We start from the raw sequence: 26,253 nt of genomic DNA, 5'->3' as shown, positions 1-26,253 counted from the left end.
CCATCACACACCTGAACGCACAGCAGCATACCAGAGCCAGAGCCACCACGAAGGAGTGACACCTGTGAAAGGCTCAAGCTGCCTGCCATACAGGCAAGGACTAAAGAACCATAAGGAATTGAGGGTAAACTGATTAAATTTGCTGATGACACACAAAGCTAGGAGGGATAGATAATACTAGAGAAGAGAGAGAGAGGATTCAAAAAGATTTAAATAAACTGGAGAAGTGGGCAGCAACTAACAGAATGGTTTTTAACAGGGAGAAATGCAAAGTACTACATCTGGGCAATAAAAATGAAAAAAGCATATATAGAATGGGAGGAATAGGGCTAAGTGACAGCGCATGTGAAAAAGACTTGGGTATACTAATAGATCACAGACTGAATATGAGTCAACAGTGTGATGCAGCAGCAAAAAAGGCAAATGCAATTCTAGGATGTATTAACAGAAGCATACAGTCTAGATCACGTGAAGTCATTATTTCCCTCTACTCCTCTTTGGTCAGACCTCATCTGGAATATTGTGTCCAGTTATGGGCACCACATTTTAAAAAAGACATCAACAAACTAGAGCAAGTTCAGAAAAGAGCGACCAGAATGGTGACCGGTCTGCAAACCCTGTCTTATGAGGAAAGGTTGCAGGATTTGGGAATGTTTAGTTTGCAAAAGAGAAGACTGAGAGGAGACTTAATAGCTGTCTACAAATATCTAAAGGGCTGTCACATTGTAGAAGGATCAACTTTATTCTCATTTGCACAAGGAAAGACTAGAAGCAATGGGATGAAACTGAATGGGAGGAGTCACAGATTAGATATTAGAAAAAACTTTTTGACAGTTAGAGTGATCAATGAGTGGAACAGGCTGCCACGAGAAGTGGTGAGTTCTCCTTCAATGGAAGTCTTCAAACAGAGGCTGGACAGACATCTGACTGGGATGATTTAGCGAATCCTCCTTTGAGCAGGGGGTTGGACCAGATGGCTCAGGAGGTCCCTTCCAACTCTACGATTCTATGATTCTATGAACAGAGGACTGAGCATAGCTTTAGACCTCATGGGACAGCGTAGAAAGGAGGCCTCCAACCCATCTGGCTTAGTGGATCCTAAATTGCTTCCAGGCTGGCTGGATCTCCATTACCATCAGTACTCAGTGCCCTGGTTTGCAACTCAAAATGTGAGTAAAAGCGTAAAGACTGCACCCCGCTGTGTTCTCCTGTTTATTTGCTGCGTCACCTCAGCCCTGCATTACATCCATCATCACCATCTTTTATAATATAATTGCCCTGAGACTTAGCTCTACCTGTGGAGAGCTGTACCAACTCTGCTGCATCACCATCAGCCTCAGCGGTCTTTTTAAGCAGCGTCGGCTATCCCTTGCCGAATACCACAGGTGGCGTCACAAACTATATCTTATATAGGGTCCAGGATCCAGCAGGATGATGAGGAGCTCTACTAGCCAGCGTCCTCTCCCGATCACGGCATAGCCACGCCCCACCTTGAGATTGTTGATATCTTTCAACAATTTTGGTTCTCAAGTCCTCACAGTTCTCATCTTCTCTTTATGTCCTCCATGCTTAGTGTGGCACAGAGACATACATTGCAAAGATTGAGTCAACTTCTCAGGTGTTATTTTCATATTGCCCCCAATTGGTTTTAAATTCTGCCTGGAAACTGCCTTAAAAAGAGCCTCAAAATCACTGCAAAAAGTGAATATAATCCCCAGCAATCCTACACAATGATCCCCCACTTATCGCGGGCATTACATTCTAAACCTCCAACACGATAGTTGAAAATCCCCCAAGTAAGAAACTTACATTTATTTTAGCATTTATATATTTTAAGGATTTACAAACCCCTCCCACACACTTATTTACCATTACCAGTCCCTTATTAATCGGCCCCAGTTCCTTATTAACCTTTTGCACCTTTTTATAAACACTACTTATGTTCATAAACAAATTCTACATGATGAAGATGATGAATTAGCTGTGTAGTACTGATGATTGAAGGTGATGAAAATGGGATGAATGTACAGTACTGTACTGCACAGCATGGAAGAGCATTACAGCTCTCCTATTGGCACCACTTCATCAGGAGCTTCTTCAGGTGTGGCAGTAGTATCTTCAGCCTCATCCGTAACTTTTACTACCACTAAATGCGTAACCAACCTCTTGTTCGAGTGATGAACATAGTCATGGAGAGATGCTGGTTCTGCTTCTTATGAACCATACGGAGGTCCTATTCCTCAGCCAATCGATGAAGTACATTGCCCATTATGACCATGGTTACAAGTCGATTAAGTGTTGGGCCAACCTCCTCCTCTTCTTAAACCCGTTGTTCAAACTGTTCCTCATCCTCTTCTTCACTTGCTGAAGGGTGTTTCTGTCTTCAGTAGTCATGTCACTGAAGCCCTCTCCTCCCAGTATTTTCACCAGCTTCACAGCCTAATCCACCGCAGAGTGATACATTTCATCAAGAGAAAGTCTGACACATCATTTTCTTTATGGTTTTTTGAACATTTTTTCAATATATTTTTTGTTTTTAACCCCTTCACCCCCAAGGGTGGTTTGCACGTTCATGACCGGGCCAATTTTTACAATTCTGACCACTGTACCTTTATGAGGTCATAACTCTGGAACGCTTCCATCGATCCCGGTGATTCTGACATTGTTTTGTCGTGACATATTGTACTTCATGTTAGTCATAAAATTTCATTCAAATAACTTGCGTTTATTTGTGAAAAAAATGGAAATTTGGTAAAAATTTTGAAAATTTCGCAATTTTCCAACTTTGAATTTTTATGCCCTTAAATCACGGAGATATGGCACACAAAAAACTTGATAACTAACATTTCCCACATGTTTACTTTACATCAGCACAATTTTGGAACCAAAATTTTTTTTTGTTAGGAAGTTATAAGGGTTAAACGTTGACCAGCGATTTCTCATTTTTACAACACCATTTTATTTTTAGGACCACATTACATTTGAAGCCACTTTGAGGGGTCTTTTTGATAGAAAATACCCAAAAGTGACACCATTCTAAAAACTGCACCCCTTAAGGTGCTCAAAACCACATTCAAGAAGTTTATTAACCCTTTAGGTGCGTCACAGGAATTTTTTTGAATATTTAAAAAAAAAATGAACATCTAAATTTTTTTCACAAAAAAGTACTTCAGGTTCAATTTTTTTTATTTTACCAAGGGTAACAGGAGAGATTGGACTGCAAAAGTTATTTTGCAATTTGTCCTGAGTACGCTGATACCCGATTTGTTGGGGGGAACGACTGTTTCGGCGCATGGCAGAGCTCAGAATGGAAGGAGCGCCGTTTGACTTTTTCAATGCAAAATTGGCTGGAATTCAGATCGGACGCCATGTCACGTTTGGAGAGTCCCTGATGTACCTAAACAGTGGAAACCCCCTACAAGTGACCCCATTTTGGAAACTAGACCCCCCAAGGAACTTATCTAGATATGTGGTGAGAACTTTGAACCCACAAGGGCTTTACAGAAGTTTATAACGTACAGCGGTACAATTAAAAAAATCATATTTTTTCCACAAAAATGATCTTTTCACCCCAATTTTTATTTTCCCAAGGGTATCAGGACCCTAAAAGTTATTGTGCAATTTGTCCTGAGTATGCTGATACCCCACATGTGGGGGTAAACCACTATTTGGGCGCATGGCAGAGCTCGGAAGGGAAGCAGCGCCATTTGACGTTTTTGGCTGGAATTGAGATCGGACACCATGTCGCGATTGGAAAACCCCTGATGTACCTAAACAGTGGAAACCCCCCCACAAATAACACCATTTTGGAAACTAGACCCCCTAAGGAACTTATCTAGATGTGAGGTGAGCACTTTGAACCCCCAAGGGCTTCACAGAAGTTTATAATGCCAGGGCATGAAAATAAAAAAATCGTTTTTTTTCCACAAACATGATCAATTAGTCCCCAATTGTTTTATTTTCCCAAGGGTAACAGGAGAAATTGAACCCCAAAAGTTGTTGTCCAATTTGTCCTGAGTACGCTGACACCCCGTATGTGGGAGAAAACTACTGTATGGACACACGTCAGGGCTCGGAAGGGAAGTAGTGACGTTTTGGAATGCAGACTTTGATGGAATGGTCTGCGGGTGTCATGTTGCCTTTGGAGAGCCCCTAATGTACCTAAACAGTGGAAACACCGACAAATGACCCCATTTTGGAAACGAGAACCCCTAAGGAACTTATCTAGATGTGTGCTGAGCACTTTGAACCCCCAAGTGCTTCACAGAAGTTTATAACGCTCGGACGTGAAAATAAAAAAATCATTTTTTTCCACAAAAATGATATTTTTGCCCCCAATTTTTTATTTTCCTAAGGGTAACAGGAGAAATTGGACCCCAAAAATTGTTTTGCAATTTGTCCTGAGTAGGCTGATACCCTACATGTGAGGGTAAAACACTGTTTGGGCGCATGGCAGAGCTTGGAAAGGAAGGAGCACCATATGACATTTTCAACTCAGAATTGGCCGGAATTGAGATCAGACGCAATGTTGCATTTGGAGAGCCCATGATGTGCCCAAGCAGTGGAAACCCCCAATTCTAACTCCAACCTGAACCCCAACACACCCCTAACCCTAATCTCAGCCCTAACCCTAACCCTAACCCAAGCCCTAACCCTAACCCTAGCCCTAACGGAAAAATGGAAATAAATACATTTTTTTTATTTTATTATTTTTCCCTAACTAATGGGGTGATAACGAGGGGTTTGATTTACTATTTATGGCGGTTTTTATATTTGGCAGCTGTCGCACGCTAAAAGACGCTTTTTATTGTAAAAATAGTTTTTGCATCACCACATATTGAGAGCTATAATTTTTCCGTATTTTGACCCACCGAGTCATGTGAGGTCTTATTTTTTGCGGGACGAGTTGACGTTTTTATCGGTACCATTTTCGGGCACGTGACATGTTTTGATCGCTTTTTATTCCGATTTTTGGGACGCAGAATGAACAAAAACCAGCGTTTCATGAATTTCTTTTGGGGGAGTGCGTTTACACCGTTCTGCGTGCAGTAAAATTGATAAAGCGGTTTTATTCTTCGGGTCAGTACGGTTACAGCGATACCTCATTTAGGTCGTTTTTTTAGGTTTTGTCGGTTTTATGCAATGAAAACTATTTTATATAAAAAATAATTATTTTTGCATCGCTTTATTCTGCGAGCTATAACTTTTTTATTTTTTCACTGATGATGCTGTGTGGCGGCTCTTTTTTGTGGGACAAGATGCCATTTTCAGCGGTACCATGGATATTTATATGCGTCTTTTTGATCGCGCGTTATTACACTTTTTGTTTGGCGGTATGATAAATCATTTTTTGCTTCGTTTTTTATTTTTATTTTTTAAGGGGTTCGCTAAAGGGGTTAACTAACTGGACAGTTTTATAGGGCGGGTCGTTACGGACGCGCCGATACCTAATATGTGTACTTTTATTTTATTTATTTTTTTCAAAAAATGAATTTATTGGGGAATATTTTTTTTTTTTTTTTACTAATTTATTTGGCGATTTTTTTAAAATTATTTTTACACTTTTTTTTAATTTTTTTTTACTTTATTACACAGTCCCAGGTGGGACATCACTGTCCTGTGACAGATCGCTGATCAGTCACATCACAGATCACTGTGACAGATCAGCGATCTGTCACAGGCATTGAAGCAGACTTCCTCTTGCCTGCGCTTTGCAGGCACTGAGGAAGCCAGCTTCCTGCAGGCCCCCGAAGGCCCCCGTCGCCATCTTGGATTCGGGGGCCTGGAGGAAAGGAGCCCCCCGCAGCAGCGCTGCACATTGCGCTGCTGTGGAGGGCTCAGGGAAGCACGGAGGGAGCCCCCTCCCTGCCGATGCTTCCCTTTAACTCCCGGTACACCGCGATCATGTTTGATCGCGGTGTGCAAGGGGTTAACGTGTCGGGGGCGGTCCGTGACCGTCCCTGACACATTGTGCCGGGTGTCAGCTGTGATAATCAGCTGACACCCGGCCGCGATCAGCGGTGCTCACCACATGGGCGCCGCTGATCGCTGAGACGTACTATCCCGTCCATGGGCATAGGGGCCCAGGTCCCATGGACGGGATAGTACGTCGGATGGCAGGAAGGGGTTAAATATTTGATAGACTCGAAAAAAAACAAGAAGTGGGAGAAAAGGTAGTCACTTATTAATGAGACAAATAGAAGAATATTTACCGTATACACTCGTGTATAAGCCGAGTTTTTCAGCACTTTTTTTGTGCTGAAAACACCCCCCTTGGCTTATACACGAGTCACGGTCCCAGAAAGCCGGCAGAGGAGGGGAGCAGCAGGTCACAGAGGCCACCAGCTTCCATCACACCATACTCACATGCCTGCATGCCTCTCCGCTCCCTTAGGCGTGGAGCGCATATTCATTACCTTAATGAGCAGTACCACATGATCACTCGACAGGAAGAGCTTCAGGCTCCGGCTGTAACGTCTGTCTGCGGTCTGGGCTGCAGCCAGACAACACCCCGAGAAACACTGATACCCTTTACCCCTATACAGGGATCTGGATTTATAGCAGAGCCCAGGAGGTGCTGTCTGAATAGGAGCAGTGGCCAGAGCAGGACGGTCGCCAGAGAGGGAGTTCCAATACAGGACAAAAACGTGGTAGTATCTGGGTCTAAACCAGTCGGGCAGCAGGGTACAAAAACGTTAGGCAGAAGCAGAGTCAGAAGTCCAGGCCAAGGTCAGAGTTATTCAACTATAGCAATTCACACAGTAACACGCAGGGGAACCAAGAATATATCCGGCGGCTTGCAAGACCAGTCCCAAGGTATTTGAGGGATCAGGTCACCCCTCACAGGTTCCCGGACTGCTGATGTCATCAGTACCGCCCCCAGGACCAGGCCAGATGATGATGCAGTAACCTTCTGATGACTGACAGAGGGGCGGAGCCTGCGCCCACCAGATGCCTGCACAGGTGCCCTTACTCTGTCAGCACCATAACTCACGGGCGAGTGACCGCGCCCAGAACAGCAGACCCCGAATTAAAAGGCAACGTGACAGACCGGTGCCTCCTAGAGGCTAAAGCCGGGACAGTAGGCCCTGAGTCTGATGCGACGGAACCACGGCCCCTCCCAGTGGCCGAGGCATTAACAGCCGTCCCTGAGTCTGACGACGAAGTGGCGGTCCGGCGCCTCCTAGTGGCCGCGACCGGAACAGCAGGCCCCAAGTCTGGCGGCGACGTGACAGTACCCCCCTTCCAAGAGGGGCCTCTGGACCCTCAAAACCCGGTTTGTCCTGGTGAAGGAGGTGAAACCTTCTAATTAATGCCTTGGCATGGATGTTCCTTGCGGGGACCCAGGACCTCTCCTCCGGGCCGTAGCCCTTCCAGTGTACAAGATACTGTATGGAGCCTCTCACCAGGCGGGAGTCAAGGATACCCTGGACTTCATACTCTAAAGCTCCCCCGACCGAAACAGGAGGAGGGGGGGACTGGACAGGGTGAATGGGAGAACGATAAGGCTTGCGGAGAGACCTGTGGAATACGTTAGGTAATTTGAATGTGGAAACTGTGGAAGTTTTAAGCGGAAGGCTACTGGGTTAACCACCTCGATAATTTCGTATGGGCCGATGAACCTGGGACCCAGTTTGGCAGATGGTACCTTAAGCTTGATATTTTTTGTAGAGAGCCAAACCTTATCGCCACCTCCCAGGTGCGGCCCCTTAGATCGTCGTCTATTTGAGGCCGAAGCCTGTCTAACCTGAGCCCCTTACAAATTTGAATTAACCTCAGACCAAATCGTTTTCAGCCGATGTATATTTTGCTCAACCCCAGGGAGCTCCGACATCCTGGCCGAAAACGACTCAAAGCGCGGATGTAGTCCAAGGTTACAGAAAAAGGGGGTAGTTTTAATGGAGTCCTGATATCGATTATTGAGCGCGAACTCAGCCAATGGCAGATGTTCCACCCAATCGGACTGATGTCCTGACACATAACAGCGGAGGTATTGTTCCAGAGCTTGGTTAGTATGCTCAGTTTGACCATTGGTCTCGGGATGGTATGCCGAGGAGAAGGACAACTCCACACCGATGCGTCTACAGAACGCCCTCCAGAACTTCGAGACAAACTGGGTACCCCTGTCGGACACAATATTTGTCGGAACGCCGTATGTGCAGAATGAACAGCTTACTTAAAGTTTCAGAGTTAGGCAAGCCAGACAGGGGAATAACATGACACTGCTTGCTGAACCTGTCTACCACCACCCAGATACAAGTTTTCCCATCTGAGGGTGGCAAATCTGTAATGAAGTCCATGGAGATGTGGGTCCATGGACTCTCAGGGGTGGGCAAGGACTGAAGCCAGCCGGCAGGGCGGCTATGGAGGGATTTGGCACGGGCACAGACTTCACACGCAGAAACATAGTCTTTACAGTCCTTGGCCACCGTCGGCCACCAAAAGTTCCTGGTTACCAGCCTGGTGGTATTATTGAGACCGGGATGGCCTGCCAGGACAGAGTCGTGTGATTCTTTTAGAACCTGCAGACGAAGGTTAGCTGGAACAAACAATTTTTTGGGGGGCGTAGCGTCAGGGGCTTGCTCTGAAGACCTACGGATCTCCTCCAGAAGGTCCAAAGACACTGCCGACACGACGATTCCATTAGCCAATATCGGTACTGGTTCACAGTCCTCGGTCTGTGTGGGGCAAAAACTGCGAGAGAGGGCATCTGCCCTCACATTTTTAGTACCGGGGCGAAAAGTAATTAAAAAATCAAACCTGGAGAAAAACAAGGCCCACCTGGCCTGCCTGGGATTTAGTCTCTTAGCTGACTCTAGGTAGGTTAAGTTTTTGTGGTCTGTAATAACAGTGACCTTGTGTTTGGCACCTTCGAGGAAGTGGCGCCATTCCTCGAAGGCCCATTTGATCGCCAATAATTCTCAATTACCAATGTCATAGTTTCTCTCCGTGGTAGAGAATTTGTGGGAGAAAAACGCACACAGGCGAAGCTGAGTGAGGGATGCATTGCCTTGCGATAGCACTGCTCCCACTCCGACCTCGGAGGCATCCACTTCCACAACAAATGGGCGGTCTAAGTCCGGTTGCACCAAAACCGGGTTGGCCACGAAGCACTCTTTCAGTGTGGAAAATGCCTGAATAGCCTCAGGATTCCAATTGGTCACGTCCGCCCCTTTTCGGGTAAGGTCCGTGAGTGGCTTGGCAATCTCCGAGAAACCCCTGATAAACTTGCGGTAGTAATTCGCGAATCCCAAAAACTGCTGCAGCGTCTTCAGCGATTTGGGTTGCACCCAAGCCTTAATAGGTTGAATCTTGGCAGGATCCATGCGAAACCCCTTGCCTGAGACCATGTATCCTAAAAACTGTACCTCTTCGGCAAAGAAAACACATTTTTCCAGTTTCACAAACAAAGAGTGTTCTCGCAGTCTCTGCTGCACCGACCTGACGTGTTGAGTATGTGTCACAGGGTCAGCAGAGTAAATCAAAATGTCATCAAGATACACGACGACATACACCCCACAAATGTCTCTGAAAACATCATTGACGAAGTGTTGAAATACTGCAGGCGCGTTACTGAGTCCGAACGGCATTACCAGGTATTCAAAGTGACCAAGAGGTGTATTAAAGGCCGTTTTCCATTCGTCACCGTTTCTTATGCGGACCAGATTATATGCCCCCCTGAGGTCAAGTTTAGTAAACCAGTGGGCTCCCAGTAGCTGATTAAACAGATCAGGAATGAGTGGAAGCGGATACTGGTTTTTTACAGTAATAGTGTTAAGCTCACGACAATCTATACATGGTCTGAGTCCACCATCTTTTTTTCCTACAAAGAAAAACCCAGCCCCTACAGGTGAAGTGGAGGGTCTAATAAAACCTTTTCGCAGGCTGTCTGCTATGTAGTCATTCATGGCTACACGCTCAGGACCAGAGAGGTTAAATATTCTCCCCTTAGGGAGGCGGGCACCTGGGACCAAGTCGATAGGACAGTGATACTCTCTATGAGGAGGTAGTTTCTCAGACTCCACTATGGAGAAGACATCTTCATAATCTCTGAGCGCATATGGAATAGAGGGGTTTTTAATTTTAACTTGGTTCACTGACAGTGACATACAGTTACTCTGACACCATGGACTCCAGCGCACGATATCACCTAAGCGCCAGTCAATAACCGGATTATGCTGGTGCAACCATGGCATGCCTAACATAACCGGATTAGATAAATTATGTAGAACAAAAAATGATATCTGTTCGTTGTGTAATGCCCCCACTGACATAGTAATGTCTGCAGTAACAAACTCCACTCCACCCTGGATAATGGATGTACCATTGATCGCAGTGGTCTGAATAGGGGCATTAAGTCTTAGCAGTGGTACACCGAGATTCCTTGCGAGCAAAAAATCCATGAAATAGCCCGCAGAACCACAATCCACATAAGCCTTCACATACAGGGATTTATTAGAAAATGAGTGTGAGACGGGTAACAAAAGTTTAGCCGCATTTGCGGGCAATACCTGAGCCTCTGGGCCAGCACGACCAGAGCTGCCCAGAGGCCGACGTCCCAGGAATGTGGATCTCTGACGCTCAGCATTTCCCTGGCCTCCAGCATGCTGGTGTAGGAAGATGGGAGTGTTCCTTCAGGCTGTGCTCTGGAGCAGGTGTTAGGCCAGGAAATCAGCTCAGACAGAAGAAAAAAAAAAATTCAGGAGACTGCTTTTATATATGGTGAACATATACACAAAAAGCAAGTTTTTTTTCCTTGTATTATTTTGGGCCGGATATAATGTAACGTCCGTCTGCGGTCTGGGCTGCAGCCAAACAACACCACGAGAAACACTGATACCCTTTACCCCTATACAGGGATCTGGATTTATAGCAGAGCCCAGGAGGTGCTGTCTGAATAGGAGCAGTGGCCAGAGCAGGACGGTCGCCAGAGAGGGAGTTCCAATACAGGACAAAAACGTGGTAGTATCCGGGTCTAAACCAGTCGGGCAGCAGGGTACAAAAACGTTAGGCAGAAGCAGAGTCAGAAGTCCAGGCCAAGGTCAGCGTTATTCAACTATAGCAATTCACACAGTAACACGCAGGGGAACCAAGAATATATCCGGCGGCTTGCAAGACCAGTCCCAAGGTATTTGAGGGATCAGGTCACCCCTCACAGGTTCCCGGACTGCTGATGTCATCAGTACCGCCCCATGACCGCATATGGCGACTTCAGTTTTACCTTCTCCTCGATACCTCGCCGCCTCCTATCATCCCCCTCTTTCCCTTCTCCTGAGAATAAGACAAGGTACAATTTAAATTCTTTGGATAATTTTGGCCACAGCGGCCAATTTTATTAACAAACATTAACAATAAACATTAAATAATTCAAAATTATGAGGGGAGGGTTCTTGGAGCTAGAAAGATCTGGCTATAAACTTATTTCCACCATGTTACCCCCAGCCGTCCAGCCCAGCTCGAGGGCACCGTAACTCCCCTTCTCGGAGACCAACCACCATAGCTCCCGAGGTAAAACCCCGTCCAGAGCCCATACCCAAAAGCCAGATCCCCCATACCATTTTAAACTGTCGGGAATGTTACTTCCGAATCCTTCCCCGACCAATCACCGTCAACTCCAAGAACCCCACCCCCCGCCCCACAGCCACTGTGACAACAGCAACAACAACGCCTCATATAGACCCTGACAAGAATCTATATACCGATCACCTTTTTTTTTTTTTTTATAAAACGTACATCCCCTAGCAGCCCCCAACGTGCTACCCAAAAACAGGGAGGGTGGGTGGGACTTCTCTCCTCTGCTCCTGGCTGGTGAGTGCGGTTTTTCCCGCACTTTTTCCCTAATACAGGCTGCCCCCACCTTAAACCCCTCCCCCGGCCCCCGTCCCGGCCAACCATTTCAAACTGGCACAACACCAGTTCTAAAACTTCCCGCCCATGGCAGTCATGGGGGGCTTCCCCTAGGCTGTGCCCTTCCCCAGCCCCCTTCTTGACCGCATATGGCGACTTCAGTTTTACCTTCTCCTTGATACCTCGCCGCCTCCTATCATCCCCCTCTTTCCCTTCTCCTGAGAATAAGACAAGGTACAATTTAAATTCTTTGGATAATTTTGGCCACAGCGGCCAATTTTATTAACAAACATTAACAATAAACATTAAATAATTCAAAATTATGAGGGGAGGGTTCTTGGAGCTAGAAAGATCTGGCTATAAACTTATTTCCACCATGTTACCCCCAGCCGTCCAGCCCAGCTCGAGGGCACCGTAACTCCCCTTCTGGGAGACCAACCACCATAGCTCCCGAGGTAAAACCCCGTCCAGAGCCCATACCCAAAAGCCAGATCCCCCATACCATTTTAAACTGTCGGGAATGTTACTTCCGAATCCTTCCCCGACCAATCACCGTCAACTCCAAGAACCCCACCCCCCGCCAACCACGAACAGCCCTGACCACCTCAGGCTCGTGAGTGCCCCAAAACCACCAAGGCCCTCTCGATCCCCTCCTGTATTGACAGTGCCCATAAATCAATACCAATAGAATTTAAATGAACCCCATCGGCCAACCAAAAATTACCGGCACCTGTCTCCAATTCAAAGTGACGAACACTAATGCCCCCATTCCTGGACATAAATGCCGACACCGCACGATTCATTTTTACCCTTGCCCTGTTAATCCCTTTCAACGATCTCGCTTGCCTCCACCTCTGTCTGGGTACTACATCCGACCATACCGTCACCACGTTCGGGAACGATGTCCACAACCTCAAAAAATCGGAACGTATGTCCCTAATTAATTCTCTCGCCGGCCTGACCCCTAAATCATTGCCCCCCACATGGAAAACAATAATGTCGGGGGTTCTATCCAAGCGAGCGGATTTGGTTAACTCCAGGAGCACCCTGCTCCATACAATTCCTCGGAAACCCAACCAACGGACCAGCACCTGCTCCCTCCCAAAGCCCAATTGCCTACCATCTGGCCTCGCGTCGGCTCGTAGCGCACCCCAATAAACGTAAGAGTGCCCGAATATCCAGGCAAGAAAGGGGTCGCCACCTGAAAAAACACAACAGAATATAGAAAAAACACATCCCAGGACATGCAAACCACACAGCTAACGCCGAACATACAGTAAATACCGATCCGACTGCCACCTGCCAATTCTCCTAATTGCATCAGCCCCCAACCCAAGGCTGTCCGCTTCGGTCGCAGCACCGATCCTAAATGAATGAGACCCATACATGTCCTGGGGAAGGCCCAACTCTACCAATCCCTTCTTCAAAACCGCAATGAACTGGAACCGAGACAAATAGGTGCCGTCCGCATGGCACAAGAGAGGACCCGTCCTACCCGCCCATACGCCCCAATACGTTTCCAAACAGCCACGTGGGCACATTAATGCCCCTTCAACTCGCCCCAAAACTACCCGTCTGCCCCTACCCTGTTGATCAGTTTTTGAACGCCGAATCCAAAAAACAATGCCCCCTGCCCAAAATTCCACATCTTCTGCCAACACCCCTCCCGCCGAAACCCTGCTGCCTGACACCACCTCGCCAATGCGCATTGCCCCAAAAAAGGCCAAAGAAAAAGCCAGCCGAAACAGGGCCAACTCAAAAACTGACGTGCAAATACCCCCAAGGACTCTGCCTAAGCCTTCCAACGTACTAAACGAAATAGGCCTTCGTTTGTCGCCGGCTTTTTTACCCCTACGAAACCCTTTTAACGCCTGACTCACTAAGAAGCTCTTCGTAACGTCCCCCACCCCTTGCAACTTGAAACCGAAAGCTAAACCCGCTACAAACTTGTTTACCTTAGAAGCAGACCAACCGCTGTCAGCTGCCTTCCCAATTAAAAACAATACCGCCAACATCCTATCCTCATCACTTTCGACCCCACCCCACTCTGCCAACCAACTCTGCCATACTCGCCACGAAGAATCGTAGGCTGACCATGTCTGCTGCGATAAGGATTCCTGAATCAGTCTTCCTGCTCTTCCGTAATCACCTTCCACAGAAAGGAAGGGCATTCCACGCCCGTGGCATCCGCTCCTGGCGCCAATTCTCTAAAACGCCCCCACTGAAAATGAGACAAAGAGTCTGCTATTGAATTCGTAACCCCGGGCACATGCACTGCAGAAATCCCTGCGTTCAAATCCAGACATCGAAGAACCAAAACCCTAACCAATCTAACTACGGGGGGAGAGGAGGCCGACAAACTGTTAATGACCGCTACAACACTCGCGTTGTCGCAATGAAAGCGCACTCTCCTATTTTCGAACATGGGACCCCACACCAAAACAGCTACCATGATAGGAAACAGCTCCAATAGTGCCAAGTTTTTGGTAAGGCCCAACAACTTCCACGCCTGAGGCCACCGCCCCACACTCCACCTTCCCTTACAGTAGGCGCCGTAACCAGAGCTGCCTGCTGCATCCGTAAATATTTCAAAATCAAAATTGCTCAATGTCTCCTCCTGCATCAGCGACCGCCCATTGTAATTCCGCAAAAACCGCTGCCAAACCATCAAATCATCCCTATGCTCCTTCGTCAAGCGAACATAATGGTGCGGAGCCTTCACTCCTGCCGTCGCGCTAGCCAAACGACGAGAAAAAATTCGACCCATAGGCATGATCCTGCAGGCAAAGTTCAATCTCCCCAATAGGGATTGTAATTCCTTGAGGGTCACTTTGCGCAACTTCGAAATCCTGTCCACCTCCTGTTTCAACAATGCCAACTTGTCCTCTGGTAACCGACACTCCATCCTTTCCGAATCGACAACTATGCCCAAAAAACTTATAACGGCCTTAGGGCCTTCCGTCTTCTCAGATGCCAGCGGCACCCCAAAATGCTCCGCCACCCAAACCATGCCTGCCAACGCGTTCCTACACAACGGTGAATCCGGGGGGCCAATAAAAAGAAAATCATCCAGATAATGAATGATCGACTGCATTCCTGTAACATCCCTTACCACCCACTCCAGGAAAGTGCTAAACGTCTCAAACAATGAACAAGAAATTGCGCAACCCATCGGCAAACACCTATCGAGGTAGAAATTCCCCTTCCAAAAACATCCCAGCAGCGGGATACTATCTGCATGAACCGGTAGTAACCGAAAAGCGGACTCAATGTCTGTCTTTGCCAACAAAGCCCCTGACCCATAACGTCGCACCCACTTAACCGCCGTATCAAAAGAGGTATACTCCACAGAACACAACTCCCTATCGATACCGTCATTAACTGACAAGCCTTTTGGATAAGACAAATGCTGAATCAAACGAAACTTATTCGGCTCCTTCTTAGGCACAACCCCCAACGGGGAAACAATCACGCCCGCAACAGGAGCCGTGGGGAACGGACCGGCCATCCTGCCCAAATCCACTTCCTTTTTTAACTTCTCATCTACTACCTCCGCATGCGTTATTGCCGACCGCAAATTTTTAACAGAAAAAGGAACCACATGGCCAGGAAGTGGAATCCTGAAACCGTCAACAAAACCATTCAAAAGCACGCTGGCCTCTGCCCGAGCCGGATACCTACTTAGAAAGGGGGCCATCTCTTGAACCCTCACCGGGCTCTCCCCCTTGACCGGCACCCACATTTGGCTTTCCTTTCCCTTTCTTAAAACATTTGGAAGCGCCGTGTGAGCTACCGTTGCAGTGGGAGCACACGTGCTTGAACTTGCAGCCCGCCCCGTACTTACACTGCCCATCATTAAATTGCCAGCACGCCCCCGACTTCTCTCTTCCTCCCTGGGTTGCCTGACCACTGCTCCCCTGACCTGCTTGCTGACTGCCGCTGCCCCCGCTCCCGTGAAAGGACTGCCCATACCTCACTGGGGCCATCACCTTCAGCCACAGCCCGATATCCTTTTGATCCCACTTTATCTCTGGCCTTACCGCCTTCCTCTGCCTAAACTGCTCGTCGTATCGCAGCCACGCCTGGCCCCCATAAATACGATGCGCCTCCCCGATAGCATCTAAATAACAAAAAAGGCCAGAACAATTATCCGGAGACTTCTCCCCTATGACACTAGCCAAAATAGCGAATGCCTGCATCCAATTCACAAAAGTCTGCGGGATCAGACGCCACCTCCTCTTTTCTTCCTCCTCTTTTTTACTATCGTCCTTCTTCCCCTTATCCAGGTTAAACTTTTCCAACGGCAGCAATGAAAATATCTCCACATACTCGTCCCGCCAAATCTTTTCCTTCACTTCTTTCTTTAAATGGGCCCCCAGCGGCCCCTCAAAGCACACATAAACCTCTCCCTTAGCCCTATCGTCCAGTTTTATCCTATCCCCCTTATCCGTCTCCGTCTGCACTGAAACAGACACTCCTGCCGCAGCTCCTTCATCGGATTCTACCGCACGTAACACGTCACCACCCGACTCTGTGCCCGAACCGCGACCCACTAACCATGCCCCCGCTGGGGACGGAGCTGCCTCCCCAATTACCCCCCCGTCCAGTCTCCTCAATATTTGCGACATGTTCGCCAAAATGTCCCTTAGCCCCGGCACATCAGCCCCGCTACGCCCCATCCGCTCCCTACCATCTCCCTGCCTGCCCCCATCATCCTGCAATACAGCCCCTGCGGGCGACAAACACGACATGGAGCCATACTCACATAGCTGCGCGGGTGCTGTGTCCCCGCCAGCTGGAAATCCGGAATCCTGACGTCCTCGATGATCCTGATGCAGGCTCCGCTGCTCCAGGCCCGCACCCCTGGCCTCCTCGTCACCAGGGGGGACCCGAGCATGCGATACCCGCCGCTCCCGAGAACTCCCGCTTGAACGGGACCTGTGACAGTCCCTGGACCCGTGCCCGACTGGCCGGTCCGTAGCACCCTCCGGGCGACTCCCGGATAAATGCCCCCAGGTGCCTGGTGCCCCGTCTGCTGTATAGGGGCCAGGCAGGGCGACCACGCTAAGTCGCCTCCCGCCCGCCGACCGTTCCGGGCTCCACGCGTTGCTAGGACCGGGCAGGGCGTCCCCGCTGAGCCCCCTCCCGTCCGCCGATCGGTCGGGGCTCCACATGCTGCTGGGACCAGGCAGGGCGTCCTCGTGCTGCCCCCTCCCGACCGCAGCTCTCTCGCTATGGACTGCGATGGGGCATGCAGGGCGGCAGCAACCGGCACCCTCCCGCCCGCCTCACCTCCGGTCCTTCTGATGACGGTGGGGCCAGGCAGGGCGCTGCTGCAACGCCCCCTCCTGCCCGCCGCGCCACGTCTGGCGCCCTGGCTGGCAGACACCCCCGAGCGGTCCTCATCCCCGGGGGCGCCCTCGATCCTGCCTCCCGCCTCTGTGTTGGCCGGCGCCGGCCGCCGCCGGCCTCGCCGCTGTGAGGGCCTGTCGCGGCCTTCACTCTCCTCCCTGCTGCGCGACTCTTCGGCTCCTGCCCGCGACGACACTTCCGGTCCGGCCTGCTGTTCCTGTCCGGCTCCCACACGCTTGCCGCCCGTGCTGACCGGCCGGCTGGGCGGATTCCTGCCGGGACGGGCGCAGGGAGGGGATGCAGCCCCATCTGTTGCGCCGCCCGCAGGGTCCCTGGAGGGGCTCCGCAGCCGCCGCCTGCTGCGGGCTGACACCTCCGGTGACAGCCTTTCGGGGGGACGGGTCCTCCTTCCACGCCGGCTGGATCCCTGCTCCGCAGCGCTGAGGAGGGAGGAAAGTTGGGTCTGTAGCCATCCTCCCCTCCTGGACCTGGCCACATCCTGCAGCCTGGCGAAAAGTTGCTGCTCGTCGTCCATTGATTCAGGTGGGACTTCTCTCCTCTGCTCCTGGCTGGTGAGTGCGGTTTTTCCCGCACTTTTTCCCTAATACAGTCTGCCCCCACCTTAAACCCCTCCCCCGGCCCCCGTCCCGGCCAACCATTTCAAACTGGCACAACACCAGTTCTAAAACTTCCCGCCCATGGCAGTCATGGGGGGCTTCCCCTAGGCTGTGCCCTTCCCCAGCCCCCTTCTGGACCAGGCCAGATGATGATGCAGTAACCTTCTGATGACTGACAGAGGGGCGGAGCCTGCGCCCACCAGATGCCTGCACAGGTGCCCTTACTCTGTCAGCACCATAACTCACGGGCGAGTCACGGCGCCTCCTAGTGACCGCGCCCAGAGCAGCAGACCCCGAATTAAAAGGCAACGTGACAGACCGGCGCCTCCTAGAGGCTAAAGCCGGGACAGTAGGCCCTGAGTCTGATGCGACGGAACCACGGCCCCTCCCAGTGGCCGAGGCAGGAACAGCCGTCCCTGAGTCTGACGACGAAGTGGCGGTCCGGCGCCTCCTAGTGGCCGCGATCGGAACAGCAGGCCCCAAGTCTGGCGGCGACGTGACACCGGCAGCCAGAACGAGCTGCAAAGCCACCAGGGAGGTAAAAAGGATGGTTTTACCAGTTATAGGGCGTGCTGGGTCTGCTGGACAATTGTTTCTCCAAGGATCATTGTGGATACAGGGACCTCATTGCTTACTGATCAGGCACCAGGAAGCCCTGGATGAGATCTGGAGTTTCCGCTGTAGAGTCTCTGATACTTGCCTGGAGTTCATCCTGAGCCATCTGATTCATGAATACAATGCCAGTCCTCTAGTGAACATTGGCACCGATGTATAATGAAGCTCTGCAGATTCCCGAGGGCTGGTTAACTCTTCAGCCACTGCACAGGTCTCTGCTGATGTCAGGGGGTGGTCTCACGGGCCCCCTGACTATTGTGCTCAGTGTTATAATTGTGTCCCCTTTATGTTGAGGGCTGGTCCTGGCCTATGAATGGCTGATAACAGGGACCCATAGCTGCAGCACTGGAGTAGCGTGGGGGAGGGCGGTCCGCCCCAGGCGGCACGTGTGTGGGGGCGGCGCAGCAGCATGACAGCTCCTCGGCTGCTTTTAGGAAAGGCCCCAGCAGCCGTGTTGCTATGGTAACACTGTAGGACTACATTACCCGTCATGCCTCGGGCGTGCGTTCCTGGTATGACCCTGCTGCAGCGCTGTAGATTGGCAGTCACATGACCGTGGGATCTGCCGAGGCTTCGGCTGTCACATGCCCAAACAACGAGCGGAGTGGCCGCACAGCATGGAGCATGGCCAATGTGGCCAACAGGGTGTCGTGGTCCGGCCGGGAGCAGCTGGAGGAGGCCGGGGAGAGCACGCCGCTGCTGAACGGAGCCGGCAACCAGCAGGTGAAGGCGGGAGGAGGGATACTGGGAATTGGGGGGCTGTGCAGATAGGTGACCATGGCGAGGCTGTGCAGGGGAGGACATGGGGGGGCTCTGTAGGGGGAGGACGTGGGGGGCTGTGCAGGGGAGGACATGGGGGGCTCTGTAGGGAGAGGACATGGGGGGCTCTGTAGGGAGAGGACATGGGGGGGCTCTGTAGGGAGAGGACATGGGGGGGCTGTGCAGGGGGAGGACATGGGGGGGCTGTGCAGGGGAGGACATGGGGGGGCTCTGTAGAGGGAGGACATGGGGGGCTCTGTAGGTGAGGACATGGGGGGCTCTGTAGGGGAGGACATGGGCTGTGCAGGGGAGGACATGGGGGGCTGTGCAGGGGAGGACATGGGGGGCTGTGCAGGGGAGGACATGGGGGCTCTGTAGGAGGGACATGGGGGGCTGTGCAGAGGGAGTACATGGGGAGGCTGCGTAGGGGAGGACATTGGGGGCTGTGCAGGGGGGTAAACGGGGGGCTGTGCAAGGGAGAACATGAGGGCTCTGTAGGGAGTGTACTGTGGTTCTGTGCAGGGGGAGGACACATGGGTCTCCTTACACTGTTTTATGGTGCGGCTCTATGAAGGGCAGTGGTGGCGGTTCAGTAGGGTCATCAAGCTAATACATACATATATATATAGAGAACTGCAAGAAGATGAAAGTCTAGAAATTTAGAAATAATAACAGCAGAGTTAGTAGTAGACTAAAAATTAGATCTTTGAGTGTAGTGTGGGCTCTTCGGATGCTTCCGAAATATCAACGACCAAAGGGGCGGCAAATTTTTCGACCGCCCCGGGCGCCACAAACAGTTGCTAAGCCACTGAGCTGCAGGAATGTATAATGTGTATAATGTGCACAGTAATGAATGTTCTAAATATTCACTGTGTCATTACCAAGAATTATCCGTGTTATATGGCCGGAACAAGATGCAGTGCCACCGACGGCGCGCAGGCAGGTAAATAGGATGTTTTTTTTCTTAACAGGAATCATACCTACAAAGATAGTGGATAAGGAGCCATGCATACAATGACAGGGACGGGGGAACCATGCATACCACGGTAGGGATGAGTGGTCAATGCACACCCGGCTTATACTCAAGTCAATAAGTTTACCCAGTTTTTCGTGGCAAAAGTTGGTGCTTCGGCTTGTACTCGGGTCGGCTTATACTCGAGTATATACGGTAATAGGTAAAACCTGACAAGAATAAACAATAATTTGCAGTTAGCCCAATCGTGGGGATAAATAGCTGAGAAATAAATAGTGATTAGTATATCTTAATAAATATATTGCAATTCGCCCAGTACAAAGCTGTGAAAAAAAATGGTAGTTACTATTTCCATTAAGTATTGCACTCAAACAGTTGATTAACCAAGAGAGATGGCATGTACCCAAATAGAATTCTCCTAGAGGCTGCAAATAAGAGCGGCAGGAAGTAAAGGGTTAATAGGTACATAGAACACACAATTGGGTGAAAATATTAAATGGTCATGAGCAATATGTCCTGGCATAAAGAGTGTGATTATATCCTTAGTCCATAGTTAATGCTTGGTATAAACCTGCATTCATAAAATATTCCAATGTCTATAGCCGTGGGGAGAGCTGCCCCGGCCGATGACGGATACACCAAGTACTTTCTCCAATGAGTGGAGGGCTCGTGCCCTGTGAAATAGCGCGCTGAACAGTACATGGTGATTTCACCATATATAGTTGTATGTGAGTGTTGCTACTCACAATACCTCCGATGGTCTGCGTAGAATCCGGTGACTGCGTTCTGGCTGGTGCAGTAAAGGTCGGACCTGGGAGATGCGGCGATATGCCGAGGTGTAGTGTGAGACCAGCGCTCCTGCGCTCCAGCTGTCGGCAGGGATCCGGTCACTCTGGTCGATAGCTGCGTCCCGGCAGATGTGCAGTAGGAGCAGGACCTGTGTGACGCGGTGGATCACGTGGTGCCGTGTAACTGCTGCTAGATGGAGGTACGGGTGGCAAAAAGGGCCGAAACCAACGCGTTTCGGAAAACTCAGCTTCTTTCTTCAGGTCCGGGACATATTGCTTATGACCATTTAATATTTTCACCCAATTGTGTTCTATATACATATTAACCCTTTACTTCTAGGAGAATTCTATTCGGGTACATGCCATCTCTCCTTGGTTAATCAACTGTTTGAGTGCAATACTTTCTATTTCCATTAACTACCATTTTTTTCACAGCTTTGTACTGGGCGAGTTGCAATATATTCATTAAGATATACTAATCACTATTTATTTCTCAGCTATTTATCCCCACGATTGGGCTAACTGCAGTTTATTGTTTATTCTTGTCAGGTTTTACCTATTAAATATTCTTCTATTTGTCTCATTAATAAGTGACTAGCTTTTCTCCCACATCTTGGTTTTTTCAGCGCGAGTCTATCACAAATATTTATAATCCTTTCGATTTCCTTGTGGTTGGTATCTAGAGTCGCAGCAGTTACACAGTTACCTTTTACACAGGCGCCACTTTATCGCTCTCCTTCATTTTTTGATTTTAACAATTTTTCCCTGGATCTGTAGCTGGATATTTCCTGCTTTTGAATTGCCTCCTATATACAGTGTGAGCCTCCACATTGCTTCCTATATACAGTATGAGGCCGCATATAGCCTCCTATATACAGTAGGAGCCTGCACAGCGCTTCCTATATACAGTATGAGGCCACATATAGCCTCCTATATACAGTATGAGCCTGCACAGCGCTTCCTATATACAGTATGAGTCTGCACATAGTCTCCTATATACAGTATGAGCCTGCACATTGCTTCCTATATACAGTATGAGACCGCATATAGCCTCCTATATACAGTATGAGGCCGCATATAGCCTCCTACATACAGTATGAGCCTGCACAGCGCTTCCTATATACAGTATGAGCCTGCACATCGCTTCCCATATACAGTATGAGGCCGCATATAGCCTCCTACATACAGTATGAGGCCACATATAGCCTCCTATATACAGTATGAGCCTGCACATCGCTTCCTATATACAATATGAGCCTGCACATTGCTTCCTATATACAGTATGAGCCTGCACATTGCTTCCTATATACAGTATGAGTCTGCACATAGTCTCCTATATACAGTATGAGCCTGCACATCGCTTCCTATATACAGTATGAGGCCGCATATAGCCTCCTACATACAGTATGAGGCTGCATATAGCCTCCTATATACAGTATGACCCTGCACATCGCTTCCCATGTACAGTATGAGACCACATATAGCCTCCTGAATACAGTATTTGCCTCCTATATACAGTATGAGGCTGCATATAGCCTTCTATATACAGTATGAGCCTGCACATCGTTTCCTATATACAGTATGAGGCCGCATATAGCCTCCTATATACAGTATGAGCCTGTACTTTGCTTCCTATATACAGTATGAGGCCGCATATAGCCTCCTATATACAGTATGAGCACCAACATATAGCCTCCTGAATGCAGTGTTTACCTCCTATATACAGTATGAGCCTGCACATAGCTTCCTATATACAGTATGAGCCTGCACATAGCCTCCTATATACAGTAGCAAAAAAAAAAAAAATGATTGAATGAGAGTAATGGTTTTGGGTCCTTTCTGTAAAAATCGTATGGGTATCTTTTTAGTCTTGGTTTTAGTTTTCTGTTTATAATTATTTTTTCCTGTGCTTATACTCCAGTTCTCTATCTTCGCATTGCAGTATATGATCTGGCATGGAATTCATTGTTGAGGGCATTTCAAGATTTTATGAAGAAACACTCCTCTCACAAGAAATCTACGGCTCTTTTCGTACCCATTGGGTCTTCAATAATTCATATTATTTGTTCACATTTTTATTCATTTTTTCTTTTTTTATTTGTTTATTTGATTTACATTTTTATTTGTTTTATTTTTATATAGTTTTTTTCACTCATTTTTTATTTTTTTCACAATTTTCTTTGTGTATTTTTGCTATGTATTATGCATTATACATAATTGTGTGTATAATTACTTTATGATATATGACATTTGATGTATGTATTGAATGCCATGTGTTATTTTTATGTTCATTTGTTTTTTAACAGAGACATGGTATATAGTTGTTATAGTTATATGATGCACATACACTTTCATATAGCCTGCATACACATTATGCTAATTGTTAAAAAAAAATTTTATTGCTTGCATAGTGTGCTTATAATTGACACATATGTGTGTGCCTTTGCACTCTATGTCAGGCATATTCACTTTAATGGTTCATACACACCGCTATAATTATTTCAGCATCATTATGTTTTATCCCCTCACTTTCAACACTTGCTATCACTTTAAATAGTGATTATTATTCTTCATAATTATTTTATTTTCTTGTCCTCACTTGAGCGCATGCCCAGTTCTGTCCTCCCTAGGAGCCTTCTGACGTGCTCAGTCTGGTATGTGGCTGTCTCTGGCTGTTTTGCAGCTTGAGCCACTTTCATGCTGATCATAGACTCCCTGTTCATAGTGGGGACTCAACAGCGCATGCGCCGATAATGCTGTGGACGTTTAGAACTGGATACTATTGACGTCATTGTGGACACTACAGCTCAGGTCCTGAATTTTACAAGCTTTATTAGGGAAAGCGGTTTATTGGTTGACCGCACTATATAAACTAGAAACGGGGCACTTGTAAACCACGCCTCCTGAGGAAGCTGCGGCGTAACGCGCGTAGGGGCGGCAGGTTTTACAGCGACATACACTACACATGTAAGTTGTTACTTTCTAATGCAGTCCTTGTATCTTACTCTGGAATTTGTATAGACAGTTTTTACTCTGTGTACACTTAACGCCTACCAGGCTTATTTGATACAAGGCACTTGTGCACTTTATATTCAGCAGTTTACTCTGGGCACTTATTGTATGCAAAACCGTATCTGGGCATACATATTATGTAAATGGGGAGTTTGCTGTTTACTATGCATTCTATTTGTGAAAGGAAAGCAAAGAAACTACATGTTTTATACAGATAAAAACTTTATTAACTGTCAAGGTGCTGGTTTAATTATATTGTGTTTATGTCTGCTGTAACTTGCATTTAGCATTTATGCTCTGTTAATTATTCTAAATAAATTATTTAGCTTGAAAAACTCCAATTTTGATCTCTTGTGATGCTTAATAGCTCATTTATGAGATTTTTTTTGCTATTATATTTCCAGTGAGTTGAGCCTTTGAAGAATTTTTTTCCAGTATTTGGGATATATTTGTACTTTATCCTATATACAGTATGAGCCTGTACATCGCTTCCTATATACAGTATGAGGCTGCATATAGCCTCCTATACACAGTATGAGCCCACATAGCCTCCTGTATACAGTATGAGGCCGCATATAGCCTTCTACACTGCGTTCCAAATTATTATGCAAATTGGATTTAAGTGTCATAAAGATGTAATTTTTTGTTTTTCAAATAAACTCAGATGGTATTGTGTATCAGGGCTCTTTGGATCACTGAAATCAATCTCAAACGCCTGTGATAATTAGTTTACCAGGTGAGCCCAATTAAAGGAAAACTACTTAAGAATGTTGTTCCACATTATTAAGCAGGGCACAGGTTTCAAGGAATTTAAGAAAGAAAACGGATCTCTCTGCTGCTGAAAAGCATCAAATAGTGCAATGCCTTGGTCATGAGATAAAAACATTAGATATTTCCCAAAAACTTAAACGTGATCATCGTACTTTTAAGAGATTTGTGGTTGATTCTGAGAACAGACATGTTTGTGCTGATAAAGGCAGAATGAGGAAGGTTTCTGCCAGGCAAGTTCATCGGATTAAGAGAGCAGCTGCTAAAAAGCCATTACAAACCAGCAAACAGATATTTAAAGCTGCTGGTGCCTCTGGAGTCCCTCGAACCTCAAGGTGTAGGATCCTTCAAAGGCATGCTGTGGTGCATAAACCTACTATTCGGCCACTCCTAAACAGTGTTCACAAGCAGAAATGGTTGCAGTGGGCCCAGACATACATGAAAACTAATTTTCAAACAGTCTTGTTTACTGATGAGTGTCGAGCAACCCTGGATGGTCCAGATGGATGGAGTAGTGGATGGTTGGTGGAAGGCCACTATGCCCCAACAAGGCTGCGACGTCAGCAAGGAGGTGGAGGAGTCATGTTTTGGGCCGGAATCATGGGGAAACAGCTGATAGGGCTCTTTAAGGTTCCTGATGGTGTGAAAATGACCTCTGCAAAGTATATAGAGTTTCTGACTGACAGCTGTCTTCCATGGTATAAAAAGCAGAAATGTGCCTTCAGGAGCAAAATCCTCTTCATGCATGAAACTGCACCATGTCATGCTGCAAAGAATACCTCTGAGTCATTGACTGCTATGGGCATAAAAGGAGATAACTCATGGTGTGGCCACCATCTTTCCCTGACCTCAACCCTATGGAGAACCTTTGGAGTATCATCAAGCGAAAGATCTATGAGGGTGGGAGGCAGTTCACATCAAAACAGCAGCTCTGGGAGGCTATTCTGACTTCATGCAAAGAAATACAAGCAGAAACTCTCCAAAAAATTCACAAGTTCAATGGATGCAAGAATTGTGAAGGTGATATCAAAGAAGGGTTCCTATGTTAACATGTAACTTGGCCTGTTAAGCTATTTAACTCCAAAATATCCTTTTTGTTCAGTGAATGTGACCTCCTAAGGCCTCTTTCACACATCAGGTTTTCGCCGTCAGGCGCGATCCGGCGCTTTTGACAAAAACCGGATCCGGCGAAATGCAATGCCGGATCCGGTTTCCCCCCCATTGACTTGCATTTGCGCCGGATCGCGCCGGATGGCCATGCGTTTCATCCGGTTTTCGCCGGATCCGGCGATGTGTCGCGATCCGGCGTCTGGAAAAAACGTCTACTGTAACGTTTTTTGTCTCCGGCGAAAAAGCCGGACACGCCGGATCCGGCGCGTCCGGCTTTTTCACACAATGAAAGCCTATGAGCGCCGCAATGCGCCGGATCCGGCGCCCGGATCCGGTTTTTTGGTCTGAGCATGCTCAGTAGCTCTGCCCACAAGACATATATAAAAGCAAGACAGTGGGACCCACAGCCACA

This window comes from Dendrobates tinctorius, unplaced genomic scaffold, assembly GCF_039654945.1.
Source record: "Dendrobates tinctorius isolate UK_male_01 unplaced genomic scaffold, ASM3965494v1 ptg000068l, whole genome shotgun sequence".
NCBI classification, from domain to species: Eukaryota; Metazoa; Chordata; class Amphibia; order Anura; family Dendrobatidae; genus Dendrobates; species Dendrobates tinctorius.
The sequence above is the reverse complement of the archived record's forward strand: the minus strand, read 5'-3'. Positions refer to the sequence as shown.